At 44.2% G+C, this 16220-nt stretch overlaps 1 pseudogene; it reads left to right on the forward strand.

Moving 5' to 3' along the window:
- The first annotated feature begins 135 nt into the window (after nucleotides 1–135).
- Nucleotides 136–16104, forward strand: LOC133917852 (monocopper oxidase-like protein SKS2; annotated as a pseudogene).
- The last annotated feature ends 116 nt before the right edge of the window (nucleotides 16105–16220 follow it).

Raw genomic sequence — 16220 nt, forward strand, 5'->3', positions numbered from 1 at the left:
CGCCACGACTGGTGCAAGGTGATGCAGTGACTCGCCTAGAAGGATTAGGGCAGCATGTGATGCATAAAGAGGAGGGAGGGCAATTCCGGTAGAAAGGGAGCTGGAGTTGACCGTTCTGAGGTAGATGCGGGATACATGGATGATGAAGCCGGTGGTAGCGGGGATGAAGAAGTTGCTGACAACGATGATCCAATGCTGGCGATCCAGTACTTTCATTGTGCTGGGCTATTGGATTGTGTTATCGTTGAGTATAGCACCTTATCTAACTTAGGATATCAGAATGGCGATATTTCTAGGTCGGGTAACGGTTTTGTAACAGGGGGAGGTCATCCATTTTATTAGCAAGTATGCTATAATGATAAGAAGAGACCACAAATATGTTCGGTCTAACTCTACGAAGTATGAAGTCAGGTGTATCAAGCACCCAAATTGTCCTTACTTTGTACGAGTATATAAACTGAAATACGAGAACTATTTTATGATCAGTAGACACACCTCGCATACATACAACAAAGAGGTTGTTAGGAATGTGAGCCACGCTGTTGATGTGAGGTTCATAGCCCAACTCTTCATTACCCTTGTTGGCACAGACATATGTTTGTCACCAAAATCGATTATGGGGGAGGTACAGACTAAAACAGGTATGCTGATCAATTACCACACTGCGTGACGAGCGAAGCAGAATGTGTTGAAGATGTTGTTTGGAAGCTTCGAAGAGTCTTACAACCATATTCTGAGGTTACTACGGAAAATTACCATGACAAATGCAGGGATCCAGTGAGCCATGACGGATGAGCCGATCAAGCTAGAGGATGGGTCATACAACAATGTTGATCGATACCTCATTAGGTTATTCTGGTCTTTTGGATAATGCGTCGAAGTTTTTTGACATTGCAGGCCGGTTGTATGCGTAGATGCCACATTTCTGAGTAGTAAGTACCATGATACCTTTATGACAACGATGACAGTAGATACAAATAATCGATTATTCCTCTTGCCTTTGCCATGGTTAAGAGTGAGAACAATGATAGATGGTTGTGGTTACTCACCTTGGTGAGAACACGTGTCTTGGGTAATAGGGAATGAGTTTGCATCATCTCAAACCATAACAAGAGCTTTCTGCATGTATTGGCCGTGCTGCATGATAGCACAAATAACTCCATTGCATGGCTGATGTGGAGAGAAGATGACGCATGCGATACTTGGCCACGAACATGTACACATGGTACTACAGTAAGTCTCTTGTAAAGAGATTCAAACGGTTGTGTCTTCAGAAATAGTAGACGAAGTTCAACGAGATATAGAGAGAGTTAAATGAGACCACTCGCAAGATGATGGCAGAGCAGGAAGCACAGAAGGATCATCTACGGACGCAAATGGTGGTGGCCAAACTACCATTAGCCATTCACGTACTACGTTTAGCCATCGGATAGCAGAGAAGCTGGCGGAGCGTTGAGCACTAATTCATGACACTAATGATGTCAAGTTAGCATATATAATTTTAATGATCATATTTTACCCTTTCTTATGTAAATATGCCTTCTAAAATTATTGTATCCTATGTTAGGTATACCATCATAACAACGAACATAGTGGATGTGTTCAACAATTTCCTAAAAGGAGTACAGGGTTTCCCATTGTGTGTCATTATTGAGCACACATTCTATAGAATGATAGACTAGTTTCAAGACCATTGTAATACTGCTATGAAGTGCATCACGCGGTTCGCACCTAAGGTGGAGGCAAACATATCCGGAAGGAGGAACAAAGTACACTTTCATCGAACGAGGATATATGACCTGACCAACAATGAATTCGGGATCATGTGCCGTCGTAGGTATGCTTTAGGGTATAGAGTAGAGGACACCATACAACAATGTCAAATTGGGCCTCACGAGGTGAACCCAAAACTACACTATATCCCGTGCTCCCATGTCTTAGCCGCTAGCAGGGGCGGTAATGATAGATCACAGTACGTATCATCGTATTTCACGATCGATACATTGAGAAGCACATGGTTTCCAACGATGCGGACCTTCAACATCGAAAGGAGCTACAAAGTGTTCGAGGGACCTAAGTGGGTACCTTATTCCTTAGAATGACGTACGGATCCTAAAAGGTCTAGATCCACAAGGCTGCAATATGATATGGATGAAGCAGATGATGTTACCGACCTACGTAGGAGTGGCATCGGGGAAAATTCTCATGGGAAATGGGTAACCACCCCCGCCCCCGATTAGGGGAAATTTCCCCCTTCCCCATCCTCGTCCCCACATGCTAGGGGGAAAATTCTCCCATCCCTGCCCCCATGTGGGGAATGTGTACCTAACGGGGTCCGACCGTGGCCAGGGGCAGCGACACAGGCGTAAGCCATGCAATGCGGCGAGGATCCCTTTCGTCCCTCACTGACCATCGACCCTGCTTCTTCTCCTTCACCCGAGCCACCTCCTCTCCCTTTTCTTCGCATGCAGGAAAAACAGGGCCACAGAAATCCACAACACAAGGCCGCCACCGCCATGCCTTTTGTCGTCAGTGCCACGCACTTCCCTCGATGTCGCCGTCGCTCAGCTGCACTTGGTCACCGGATTCAACCTTCCGCCGACCTCACCTCCTTCTGTGCCGAGGGGCTAGGGCCTACTCACCTAGGCCGCCGCTCGGTCGAGGCTGCCACCGCGGATGAACCTCCAACCCCGGACGATTTCTTCCTCTCTCTCTCTCTAAATCTCCCTCTCCCTCACAATCTCTCTCTCCCCCTCACACGAAGAGTCACCGCCGGCCTGCACCACTATCTCTTCTGTCGGCCAGTCTCCCTCGGCGCGCCCCTCCGTCGCTACCTTCTCTCTCTCTCTCTCTCTCTCTCCCCCCCCCCTCTCTCCCTCTCCCTCTCTCTCTCTCTCTGTTTGCTCTCTCCCTCACTCTCTGAGCCAGCCTCTACCAATGTGTCTAGGCATCCAGGAACTTAGGTCTCAGGGTGAGGCAGGTGTGGGTGTGTGGCGGCTAGGGTGAGCCTATGTTGTAAAGGCTCCAAGTCAGGAGGACAAGACTTTAGGGTCAAGGAAATCATAGACTGGGCTAGGCCCCGTGGGTTAAGCAAATCATCCCATATATTTGGGGCCCCGTGGGGAAACGGGGACGGGGGATGGGAAACCATCCCCGCCTCCACCATACCTGACAGGGGGACTTTTCTCCCATTAAACCCCCTACGAGGGGGAATTGATCACATCCCCATCCCCTAATAGGGAATTTCCCGTCGAGGGACGGGGAACGGGGCCCCATTGACATGCCTAGACCTACCTAAGTGCAAACTTTGCAAACAACCTGACTATAACAGGAGGACTTGTCCGAACCGATAGTAAACTATCATACCACTATCGAACTGTATTGTATTAGAGTTGTTGTAATTTAGTTTGTTTTTTAAAGTTATTCGTAGACATGGTTTGTATTCTAGATTGTGTTATTCACCTATTAGTTGTACTACTTTTTTGTAATATATCGTATGGTACTAGTGTCACAAACAATATTTTTTATTAAACAATGTAGCTTGTTATTCACCTATTTATTGAACCATGAAGCTTGTAATATATTCTAATTTTTTATTCACCTATTTATTGAACCAGGAAGCTTGATATCATTGTCATGGCTCATGGTGGTCTTCCCGAGCTTCTTTAGCAGCGGTACAACGAGAACCATATGAGAAGAATGATTTTCACGGGGTAGCAGGTACCACGATTATATGTGCTTCTGCATTGCTACGATAATTTGCTACTAACTCAGTACATATATTTGATACATTTAAAGTTGCTTCCGTTGTGAGCCTAGAGTGTCAATACGATCAAGGAGTTAGACCCTCGATTCCACGAGACACTCGCACGATTAAGACTACTATCTTTTGCTCTCATAATGGCTAGAGCTCCCATGGCGGCAGTGGCATGACTTCTCTCCCGCCGATTGAGTAGCCACTACTCACAGGTCTCGTCGACCGGTGGCGTCTTGAGACGCATATGTTTCACTTTCCTTTTGGTGAGATGGATGTAACATTGAGGGACGTGGCTATGCTGACCGTGCTACCAATCAGGAGCACCTCGTTAGCAGTTTCGTGACTAGCCAAGGAGTAGTGGAAGGGTTACATTGAGAGTAGGTAATTATTTGTTATGTAATGCACTTCAAATGTTGTAGTGTTATTCAAGATTTATTGACCCTCTGCATCTTGTAGGTTTAGTATGTAATATGATATAAAGGATGTTGGGGTCTACATGTCCTGAATTCATGGGCTGCCACAGTTCGGTTCATACCCACCAGATACAGACGAAGCTACAATTATGCATCACTATATGGTTTACTTGTACGTCTTGCTGTGAGGAATCATGTTCTGCAACATAGCAGCAGATTATGTTGTCCCCAATATTCTATGGTTAGCGAGTCAGCTCGCGTCACATCCTTATAAGCCAACATCTTACAGTTAAGGATCTGCTATGCTGGCTACAACCTATAAACGATTGTTTGTTGCACCCCAGTGGTTAAAGAAGAAAGGATCTGTTACAGGCTACCTATACCTTTTATAGCTATAGAGCTGGGAGTACCTCCCGATTTGTCAGCATTGAGTGCTCAAGAGCTACTATCCAGTCACCATCTCTGATGTCATTGTAGATGACATGAGACCTACAATTAGGTATCATGCCAGGTTAAGATGGAGCTAGCAGCAAGATCATGGTAGCTACTCCTAGGTGATCAGTGATCTGGACACTCTTAGCACCGATCTCGTGGAGTGGGTTCCTTATGTGAACCGTCTCTAGTAATGGATGATAACTTATCTTAAAAAATTTATAACTTTTTTATATGAAATCGTATGGGGACAAAAACTTTATATGAACATTATAGCCCTTGACAAGATCTACAACTTTTTAGTTAATTTTTTTATTTGAAATCATTTAGATATCCAAATAATCGTTTGAAGTTTTAAACATAAGAGATCAAAAGGAGTGTATATACTATTGTTACCACAAGTCCTATTAATACAAGCAACTCAAGAACAATGAAAAGAAAAGGAATACTACCAACTCTAACATCTCCAACAGGATCAACAAGAAAAAGATCAAATACCCCCACTATCTTTTCAAGAAAAAGAAAAGTGACAATGTAGTGGCCTACAAGGTTGGCATGCAAGATAGGGGAGGGCCCAACTATTTGGATGCATAAGGATTTCATTGATAATAAAAAGCACTCCAAAAAGGTTTGTATTGATAATAAAAAGGACTCCAAGAAGGTTTGGATTACTAAAATGACTTTGACTCGAAGGGACTCAGGAGGATTTAGAGACTTGGTTTACAGAAGTACTAGTGATGATAATAGCGTATGTACTCTTTTTATTTCATATGTATAAAACTTCAAATGATTATTTGGATATCCAAATGACTTCAAATGAAAAGATTTCACCTACAATGTTGTAGATGTCGTCGAGGACTATAATTTCCATATAAAGTATATCCCCGTTCGACTTCGTTTGAAAAAGTTATGAATTTTTTAAGAAAAATTATCATCTGTTATCAGAACCAGAATCGTCACTGGTAATTGAGGGTCATTTCATAGGTGGTTTCTTATGTGAACCATCTTTGGTAATGGATCATAGCTTATCTCAAAAAATTCATAACTTTTTCATACGAAGTCAGATGGAGACAAACTTTATATGAAATTGTAGCTCTCGACAAGATTTATAACTTTGTAATTTTTTTATTTAAAGTCATTTAGATGCCTAAATGATCATCTAAGGTTTCAATAAATAAGGACCAAAATGAAAATATATCATATTGCCATTAGCAAACACTCTATGGTGGGATGGTAAGATAGCTTCCCGCAAGGGGCCAGGTTCTACATTCGATTCTCAACAACCGCACGCACGCTTATTTCACGTGAAAAGTATGTGACTTGTGATTTGCAATGACGTGACAACAGGGATTCCTTAAGTGCAAAAAAAAAAAAACGCTTTTTTAAGGCAAAAAAAGTCAATTCAAGGACTGACTACCACATGCGGTCCGCTTAAAGAACCACTTGTAGTAATCGGCTTTCACAGGCGATTCACTTATGGAATCACCTATAGTAATCAGTTTCCACAGGACTTTTACCAGAGGTGGGTGGCTAAATGCCTCTATAAATGAGTTACCATCCACCTCTGAAAACTATTTTTTGTAGTAGTGGCTGAACCTCACCACCAACGACGTCGCCCATGTCAACGTTATCAACACCCTCAATGAGCGTTTCCTCACATGGTGCATGCACGTACAATATCCACTATCCTAGAATGGGTATTTACAGATGGATTTTAAACCTTATCACAGACGATATCAAGCTTTTTATAGATGGTTTCAAATCCGTATGCAATACACTTACACACAAAACGGATTTTCTAGATAACCGTATGTGCATAGTAAGAGTTTGTGTTAATTGTCACAAGCGGATTTTTTTAAAAAAACAACCGTCTATATCTCCCTTTCCCCCTATAAGAAAATTTGCTTCCTAGCTAAAAAAGGGTTTACACAGATATACATTTTATGATTATCAAATTAAACACATTGACATATTGTTTAGAACATCAATCACACATTATTCATAATATCGATCACACATTGTTCAGAACACAAACCACAAACATTTACATATATATCACAAAAGGTTAAGAACATCACATAGATACAAATCACACTTTATTCAGAACACATTAACCTAGCTAGTTATACATCATTGGTCGATCAACGCCGTATTCCAAAAGGATGAAATGATTGACATCATGGCAACATTGTCTTCCAAAAAGACGAAAAGTTATCAACACACTTGGGTCGATCAATGCCGTTTTTCAAAAAGATGAGATGATGATATCATCTTAGCCTCCTGCGTTTCAGCATAATGTCAACCTAAGCATCATCTTCAATTAGCAGCTCGTAGTCATCCGGATCTAGCTGCACCTTAACTATCTCATGCATTAGCTAGAAGCAGACTGTGTTAGTGCCAAACTGCCAGCTATGGTTTAGCAAGAAATGGGAATTCGAGTATGTCTTGAAGTTGATAAAAATATCTCCATTCTGACAAACAGAAATGGAGAAATTTCCATTAGGTAGAATAGAAGGGAAAACACGGTTGACAGCGTACACATGATCGACGGAGGAGGCCTTCATAGTAGTGAAGAAGACGAATTCCACTAGGAGGAAGTCGACGCCAAGCATTTGCCGTCAAATCCATCATAGGGACACCCCATCCTGCCAACTCCTTATTGCCGTGAATTGCGCCATTGCAGATCTACAATGGAAGCAAGGTTGTGCCATCAGTTGCACATATCGAAGCAATGAAAACCTAACAAACGCTAACTAAACCATGAAGGGAACTATATGATACTCACCTCGGTGCAGTGAAAGGGACTCGACCCCCGTCGAGATCTCACTTTATATTGAGGGGTGGTGTTATGTTGGCCCTTTTCAGATTATTGACTGGCGTGGTGAGGTGGCTTATCAGCTGGAGCTACATCTATCCCTCTCCACCGTGCACAATGCTTTTTATGTCTCGCAATTGAAGAAATGCCTTCGAGTCCTAACCGAAGTCATTGAAGTGGAAGTTCAAGAATTGCAACCGGATCTATCTTATTGTGAGCATCCAATTTGTATTCTTGATTAAGCTAAAAGGAAGACGTGATGCAAGTCGACTAAGTTCCTCAAGGTTCAATCAAGTAATCACTCTGAAAATGAAGTGACGTGGGAACGAGAAGACCAGCTTCGTGCCAATTATCCTGAGTTCTTCTCCAACCTGTGAGTGTTACTTTAGTATTAGTCACAGCGTGGAATATTGATGTTCCCCAAATCTTTTCGCTACTACGCAAATCAGGAGATCTCTCGAGTCACCATACTCTTCCATGACTCGTACCGAATCTCGGGACGAGATTCTTTTAAGGAGGATGCAGAGTTTTGTCAAGTCCCAAAGCAGTAATTACGTAATGAAGCCTAATCATGCTTCATAAGCATTATGTTTAATTTTAAATAATTTTGTTTCAGATTATGAGAGTACTAAGTTTTAAGTCAATTAGATGAGAGAAAGAAATGGATTCGCAGTTGAAACGGGCTTCTTTCTCTAGTATGTGAGGACTACATGGGTGACCAACCACCCCATCTCCTCTTGGGGCAGCAGCCCCACCCACTCCCTCACTCCCACCGTGCTCTCTCTCACTCCCTCCTGTTTCCAACCGACCAAGGAGAGAGCAGCCCCCCTCTCTAAAGCTCTCTCTCTTTCTCCCTCAATTCCTCCCTATAGAAGCCGAATCAAGGTACGCATGTGGTATTCACGTGATCACTAGCTCATAAGCTCCCCATCCATCCAATTCATTTGTGTTTTCCCAAAAGATTTGAGCCGTTCTTGATGTTTTTGGTGTTTTTGCTTGAAGCACGAGGAACCACTATTGGACTCCTCTTCTCGGACGATTTCTTCATTTCCTTCATCACCCGATGGTCACCAATCTCCACAAGCACCATGGGTAAATCCCTTAGGCTTCCCTCAGCAAGAATACATGAATTGGTGGGTCGATTTCGAGTTTGGTGCTAAGTTTGCGGAGTTCTTGAGTTCTTGAGCTTTGGAGCAAAAAGAGTGGATTTAGATGATATTTGTGCTAGGAATCGTGTTGCTAGGTTGGTGAGTAAGTTCTAGACTCTATAAACTATCTCAAACATGTTTCCCTTTGGTTTGGAGAGGCTCGCAAATCAAATCGGCTGAGTTTTCCCCCTCAAAGTAACCTCTCTGGACAACCTGAATAGTCCGGGTAGCCCAGTGAAAACCCCGATGAATCGTGCTAAAAACCATTAGGGTTTATGGTGTAAGTTGAGTCTAGAACCCTTTGTATAGTGTATATGTATGTTTATGTAGGATATATTTAATATGCAAGTTGAATCGATCGAGGAAGATCATTGAAAAGTGGAAGTCTGCCTAACCTGGATAGTCCAGTTAAACCCGAAGGGTCCAGGTAATTTGCGGTGCTTTTAACCGAGCACCCTTGCTCAAAGCCTCATCTGGATAATCCTCCCAACTCGGATAGTTCGGGTTAAACCCAAAGGGTCCGGGTTAATTTGATTTAGATTTAGCAAAGAACCCCTGTCCAGAGTATAACCCAGAGGTTCTGAGTTCGACTCGAAGTCTCCGGCCTCCTGTTAGCTTTTCGAAGTCGTTTAGATCGCAAAGTTTTCTATTATTTCACATGTCTTGCACTTTTAGCTTGTTATTATGCATATTGTAGCATACATTGTTGCACTTCATTCATACTCATCATTGCATATATTCTTCTCTAGTGAATGAAGACTCGAAGCGTGATACGGGTGTGGTTGAAGGTGACGTCGAGCCACACGGATTCTATGAATTCTGTTTGGGTAGCATTAGATAACTGCCTGAACAGCAAGGCAAACATCTAAGCTTCTCCCATTAATTTGGATCATATGTGTCTAATATGACAAGATATGCTTTATGTATGTTATGAATGTTGTTGAGTCGATATCGGATCTTGTATGGGTAGAACCTATGTTAATGTATTACACCCCGACTTGAGTTATTGGTGATCTATCTCCTTGTAACCGGGTTTAACATGATAATGGTTTAGTTTAAAAGTTAACCAAAATGCTTAGTCATGCATATATTCTTCGGTAGAAGTCGAGCGATGGTTCAACCTTGTTCGCGAGCTATAGGCTTTAATTACTGTCACATCGATAACAATATTGGGTCGATAGTGTTGGTTAGTTGAGTAGTGAGGATGAGGCGAGATATGGACGGTATTAGAGGTGTATCTTCTGCCCCGATGTAGAGTTCCCTGGGGTAGGTTGGGAGAGAAATCTGGACACCGTAGACCACTTGTGCCACTTAAGCACCAATCATTATTGCAGTTGGCTCTAGCACTACCGTACTTACCATATGTCGATGTAATGGTAAGATAAGTCGAGTACCTCTGTAGCTGTAATCATTTGAGCTTGTACATCGACGGTGTGAGCGGACGAGCTTGTAAGAGACACTTGAGGTTGCTCTGGTAGTTAACCTAAGTGGGCTTCGCACCGAGCGATGCTTGATTCAAATGGTTGAAGCTTATTGGGAAAGGTTGACACCAGTACCCCTTGGGTGGACTTATGTGGTCACTCAAGCTGTATGGTTATCGAGTCTTGTGGGTAAAGTTGTACCCCTGCAGGGTGTAAAAACATTTCAAAATATCGCATTCTCAGTCATGAGCATGCTTTTGTCCATTTGCAACAGTCGTAGAGTTTTGAGTTTGGTTTGAGGTGGTTGTTTGGTTGAGATGGTTCTTTGTAGATGATATTGCTATGGTTCCTTTTACATATATGTTTAGTTGATGGTTATAGGTTAGATAGTTGTATTGGTTAAGTCTAGATGTTCACATATGTTTTTGTCAAATTTTGTTTTCGCATATAAATTTACTTAACCATATGGTCGTATTCTCGCTAACATCTAAATTTATAATCCTTGGAGTAAGGTTATTTATAAGTAACCAATATGGATTAAGTCTTACAAGTATCTTCGTACTCACGCTGCTTTTTCAGGTGCTACCAACCAGTAGGAGCTAGTCTTTGGCTACTTCACGCCCGCCGAGGGTGGTGGCGGGTATGAGTAGATAACTATTCGGAGGCTGTGCTTTTATGATGAAACCTAAGTGCATATGGTTTCATTCTCCTTTTTTTATTTATAGTTTTAGTTTCTGTTGTATAGTTCTTTTTTGTCTAGGAGTTGATTAATTTTAGTCTCCTTCTAGCTCTCTTTTGCTGTAAATTGTAAGAAATTATGGATGCTTAAGAATTTATAATATAATTAAATTACTCATACTTTGTTAAGCTTTGCTGTAATGTGATATGTTGGAAAGACATATGTTCCGATCTTAGGTACAAAACGTGTATCGGGATTATCGGAACGGTATTCTGATTAATCATTGAAGTCATGGTTAATTGAAGTCATGGTTAAGTAAATGATTGATTTAATGATTAATTAGAATATTATTTGGACGGTTCTTTATAGAAATAGACGGATTTATAAAAACGATATGTGAGTTCATTCACATCTAGATGCCTAACTTATTGCAGACACATCTATTTTAATAACTATCTGAGAGTATTTTGTCTGTGATAGATAATAATAAATTGTTTGTGATATATTATCTGTTTTCAATGATTCTACGGTAATGACCACTAATAACTTTGGCTAGCCGCTGAGAATTTCATCAACGACAATAAAACATGTGCTATGACATGCAGGAACAGCCTGCAGATGAGGAGGAACTCGTGGAACGATGGTGTGGCGGGGACGAACTACGCGATCTCGCAGGGGAAGAATTAGATGTACGTGTTCCAGGCCAAGGACGAGATCGGCAGCTTCTTCTACCGCCCCCTCACTGGGGCTGTGCGCCGTTGCCGGTGGCCATGGTCCATTCGCATCAACAACCAGCTGGTCATCGCAGTACTGTTCACCCAACCCGACGGCGAGTTCGACGTCCTCATAGGGGACTAGTACAATATGAAGCAAAGTTTGGTCAGTCGATTTCGCTTCTTACGTGCACTCTCCATGTGCATGCATCAAGTTTTCTATATTGATCATGCAAAGTGTGTAGAATATATAGGTTCGGTCTATTTTATTTATGTGATTTTAAATAAATCTTAAAGATCTAACTAATTTTTATCCCACTTTGTTAGTAGAGGTGAAGGGAGATCAACTTATAAGGAATTATTTTCTTTACCTATTTAGCATGTATGGATGAAATAACTTGAGAACACACACGTGCGCTCGCTCGTCTCATCTTGTCGGGGCCACGGTAGAGGGCGTGGACACGTGGCACCTGCATGAATGGTCCACTGAAATCAGGTCCAGTTGCTTGCGTATGTGTGGCCTCCTTTTACGGTTTTAATCTTGTTGCTGTGTGAGCAAACATACACCACCCCCCCCACACACACACACATATATGTGTGTGTATGAAAATCATGTCGGTTAAGAATCCGATTGTGGGGCATAACAGAGTCCGACCGTGGCACGTCTCAACCGCGTGATTCTCCCTCTACATATATCCGTCAGCTGTCGCCACAAAGATATACACGCATTAGGGTTTTACCTATTTTCTCTCTACTACACTGTCACACGTAATCTACTCTATTCCGCTGCGCCAATGTGCATCGACGAACGGGAGAGGAGGTCTCCGGAACATGTCGCTCTTGGGATCCTGCACCAGGAGAAGGCGAATAAGGTTTTTTTTTTTAAGCGCTCAGCGTGATTGCTGCATTGTCATCACGGGGGCTTCTACATCTCACGTTGTCGTCGGATACATACACTATGATCTATTATATATTAGATACATTGTGGGAATTATTCTTGAAAAGCTAGTCGAGGCTCGTTGAAACTTATTTAAATCCTACTAGGGTCTAACACTACTCCAAAACACCTCATCAGTACCGGTTCCAAAATCTCAACAGTGTCGATTCCAAAACTAGCACTCCATCCGACTATCAGTGCCAAAACCGACACTGATGAGGTTTTCATGAAACAAAAAAAAAAGAAAAAAGGCCCGGTAAACGAGCCGGCTCGATGCATTAAGCCGAGCCCGCTGCCGACTCCATCCGCTCCCTGCCCTACACCGCCATTAGCTTCTTCACCGCCACCAGCTCCTCACCGGGGAGGCTACCCCGATACACCTTCACGAACCCTCCCCTGCCCACCATGTTCTCTGCACACACGCGGGCATCTATGGATGAGTTCTTGGAGGCGAAACTCATGAGCTGGTGTGTTAATGGAGGTCATGGAGAGTGGTGACCTTTGCTGAAGTTGTGTGTGGCCTTCTTGAGCTCGACGAGGGAGAAGGTGTGGAGGGACGGCTTGAGGACGCATAACTCTTGCACCTCACCGCGGTCCGACCTGCAGATGCTGAAGCGCTGGAGCGTCGATGACATCGTCGGCCCCAGCGACGGGATATCGGTGGAGAGACGACGCTTGGCCTTGCACCTCCACGCCTCGGCCACGGTCTTCCATGGCGGCTCGTCATGCCGCGCCGCCGGCGTCGTTGGTGCCGTCGGATCTGCTAGCGGCCACCGCTGGCTCGCGCGGGCCCTACCGAATCTGCGTTGCCTCTCTGCATGTGGATCCATGACCGCCCCACAGAGCATCGCCCGCCCCTAGATCCGTGCTGCCCCGCCCCTGATCGCCTCTCCGCACCTCGCCTCTGCGCCACCGGTCCGCCGAGTCGGGCCATTGGGGGAGCAAATCCGGACACTGCACCCATCCTTCTTCCCCGAGCTGTAGCCCCATTGGAGCCTTCCGTGCACCGAGCTCCTCTGCTCCTCATCGTCGCTCGGCCTTGCTTCGCCCGTGAATCTTAGCCTCCATCGCCCATGGGTCTCGGCCGCCGCTCTCTATTTGCCCATGGAGCACGCCATCAAGTGTGTGGAGAGACTGTGAGAGATAGAGGGGGAGAGATAAGTGTGAGAGAGACGGAGAGATTGTGAGAGAGAGTGAGCGTGAGAGAGAGAGATCGTGAGATTGACGAAGATAGAGCCGGATGCGACTTAAACAAATTTAATAAAATTTTTGGGTCCAGCTCCACCCTTCAGTGCCGCTTGATAACAAAACTCGGCACTGTTACTATCGGTGCCGGTTTTTTATATAAACTGACACTGATAATACTTATCAGTACCGGTTTTTACCCGAATTGATGGGTTTCTACCTGATTGTGTTGCGAACCGGCACTGATACACTGTCAGTGTCAGTTTTAGCCTAACCGGTATTGATGAGGCGCTACTTTTGACCGGTTCTGTAGTAGTGTAATCAAAGCTTGTCGGAGCTTATTGGAATCCTACTCGAAAATTTAGTTAGGACTCGTCGGAGTTAGTTGAGAATCTAGTCGGAATTGATTATTTACACATGTTTTTATTCATATTATATTAAGAATTAAATTAAATTAAATCTGAAAGGACTATTTTTCTAACAAAGTGCACGTCTCATGTTACTTACGTGCTCGCCGATTAGGTTTGTGTGTTTGTTGTGGCTGGAGCAGGAGACGAGAGAACACCTGGACAGGGGCCGTGGTCTGCCGTTGTCAGATGGCATTCTGATCAATGGCTTGGGCCCTTACGAGGCCGAAATCACGTTTAAACCAAGTAAGTGATTGGTTTCAATTTATGTGCATGCATGCATGTTTAGATTGAGCTTACCTACACATCACATGTGAACAAATCAGCTTAAAAAGTTCCTGATTTTCCTTGAAGTTTCAATTATACATCTTGTACTCAAAGTAGGGATGGCAATCGGGCGCATGAGCACCTCATATCCATGCCTGTTAAATTTTCCCTGCCTGTGGGTATACTCGTATGTGAGAAAAATCTGATGGGTATGGGTATAGGAGCTCTACTTGTCATCTAAGTACACATATAAATGGGTTACACGAGGATAGGTAAGCTTTATCCGTACCCTTGTCTGTCTGCCCATCGAGCAGAGCTGCTTGCCTACGAACGTATTCGTGAGTAGAGAATGAGAAAAAAAACCTAAATCTATCAACGTATTTACCCACGGGCAGACGGGTTATGGGACACAATTATCATCCTAACTCAAAGGGTCGGTTCACAGATCAATTCATAGGGATTCATGCATGCTAGAGGAAACTAAGGAAACATGGTCAGGAGTTTTCACCTGATCGATCTGAATCCGATCAGTTCATTTTCCGAGCTGCCATGTTACAGAAACTTCAAGTTTTCGCTGAATCACCGGCCAGGGCACATGTACCGGCTGCGCGTGTCGAACGTGGTGGGCACGAGAACGTAGGCGGAGGGCACCTGCACGCTGCAGAAGCACTACGCCGCGCTGGACGTCCACGCGGGCCAGTCCCTCTCGGTGCTCGTCACCGCGGACCAGGCGCCCAGGCGGTCGTACTACATGGTCGTCAGTTCGTTCTTCGTCCGCCCGGAGCTGTTCGGCTTCGCCAACGTCCTCTACGCCGGCTCTGGCAGCGGCCCCCCGCCCGGCGACGCGCCGCTGGATGATCTGTCGTCGCACAACAGATACAACAACTCCATGGAGCAGGCAAGGTCCATAAGGTACATGTGATATTTCTTCCACAACACATGCATAAAACACGTGCTTTGAAATTGCTACAAAATTTCTGCGAAATTCCCGCGTTCCGAAATAGGCCATTATTTTTCAATTTAATCCACCAGAGGGATGGGTATATAGCAATGAAATTTGTGGAATGACTGATGCCTTGTGAATCAGGATGAACCTGACGTGCAGCGCGGCGCGGCCGAACCCGCAGGGCTCGTTCCACTACGGCTGAATCAACATGTCCCGCACCATCCTCCTCCGGAACGACGAGGCCGGCGGAGGTACACGGTGAACGGCGTCTCCTTCGCCAACACGGGCACGCCGTTGAAGCTCGCCGACTACTTCACCGTAGCCGGCTTCTTCACAGTCGTCTCCGACAGGCCGGAGAGGAGGAAACCCTGCCTCGGCACGGCGGTCATCGAAGCACGGTACGGGGACTTCGTCCAGATCGTGTTTGAGAACAAGCTGCCTTCGCTGCAGGCCTGAAATCTGGAACATTGATATGCTGCGCATTTTCTCCTTTTTATCTGTCTACAATGTGCTGAAGGATGTGGTTTGTGATGACTTTGGCAGTATGGGCTGGGGCAAATGGATCCCTAACGCAATACCAACGTATAATCTGGCTGATGCCATTTACCGTTCTACCGTCCAGGTAATTGCTGACCATAATAAGAGTGGCGCATCTAAAATACTATATATGTTTGTGCAAAAGATTTCTTGTCAAAACCCAAGAAATTTTGCAAAAGATTTGAGCTAATACCAAACATTCACATGTTTGTTCATATTACATATCTGACATGTGTGTGCTTTGTGTAGGTGTACCCAGCATCATGGTCGACCGTGTTGGTGTCTCTGGATAACGAGGGAATATGGAATTTGAAGTCGCAGGATTTGGTCAGGAGATACTTAGGCCAGGAGACCTACATGAGAGTGAATCAGGGCAGCTCGGAGGTCCTCCCTTCAAATGCTCTCTTATGTGGAAAAGCTAAGTCCTCCAAGATAGGGCGGGCATGAGAGAGACCGAGGCCTGTCATTTCTATCTACGGCTTTTTTCAAATTTGGAGATAAATATTCTTTTTTATAAGAAGTTTTAGACAAATATTGGCAAAACAGCCTTGAAACTTCAGCCG

The sequence above is a fragment of the Phragmites australis genome, chromosome 5 (genome assembly GCF_958298935.1).
Source record: "Phragmites australis chromosome 5, lpPhrAust1.1, whole genome shotgun sequence".
Classification (NCBI taxonomy): domain Eukaryota; kingdom Viridiplantae; phylum Streptophyta; class Magnoliopsida; order Poales; family Poaceae; genus Phragmites; species Phragmites australis.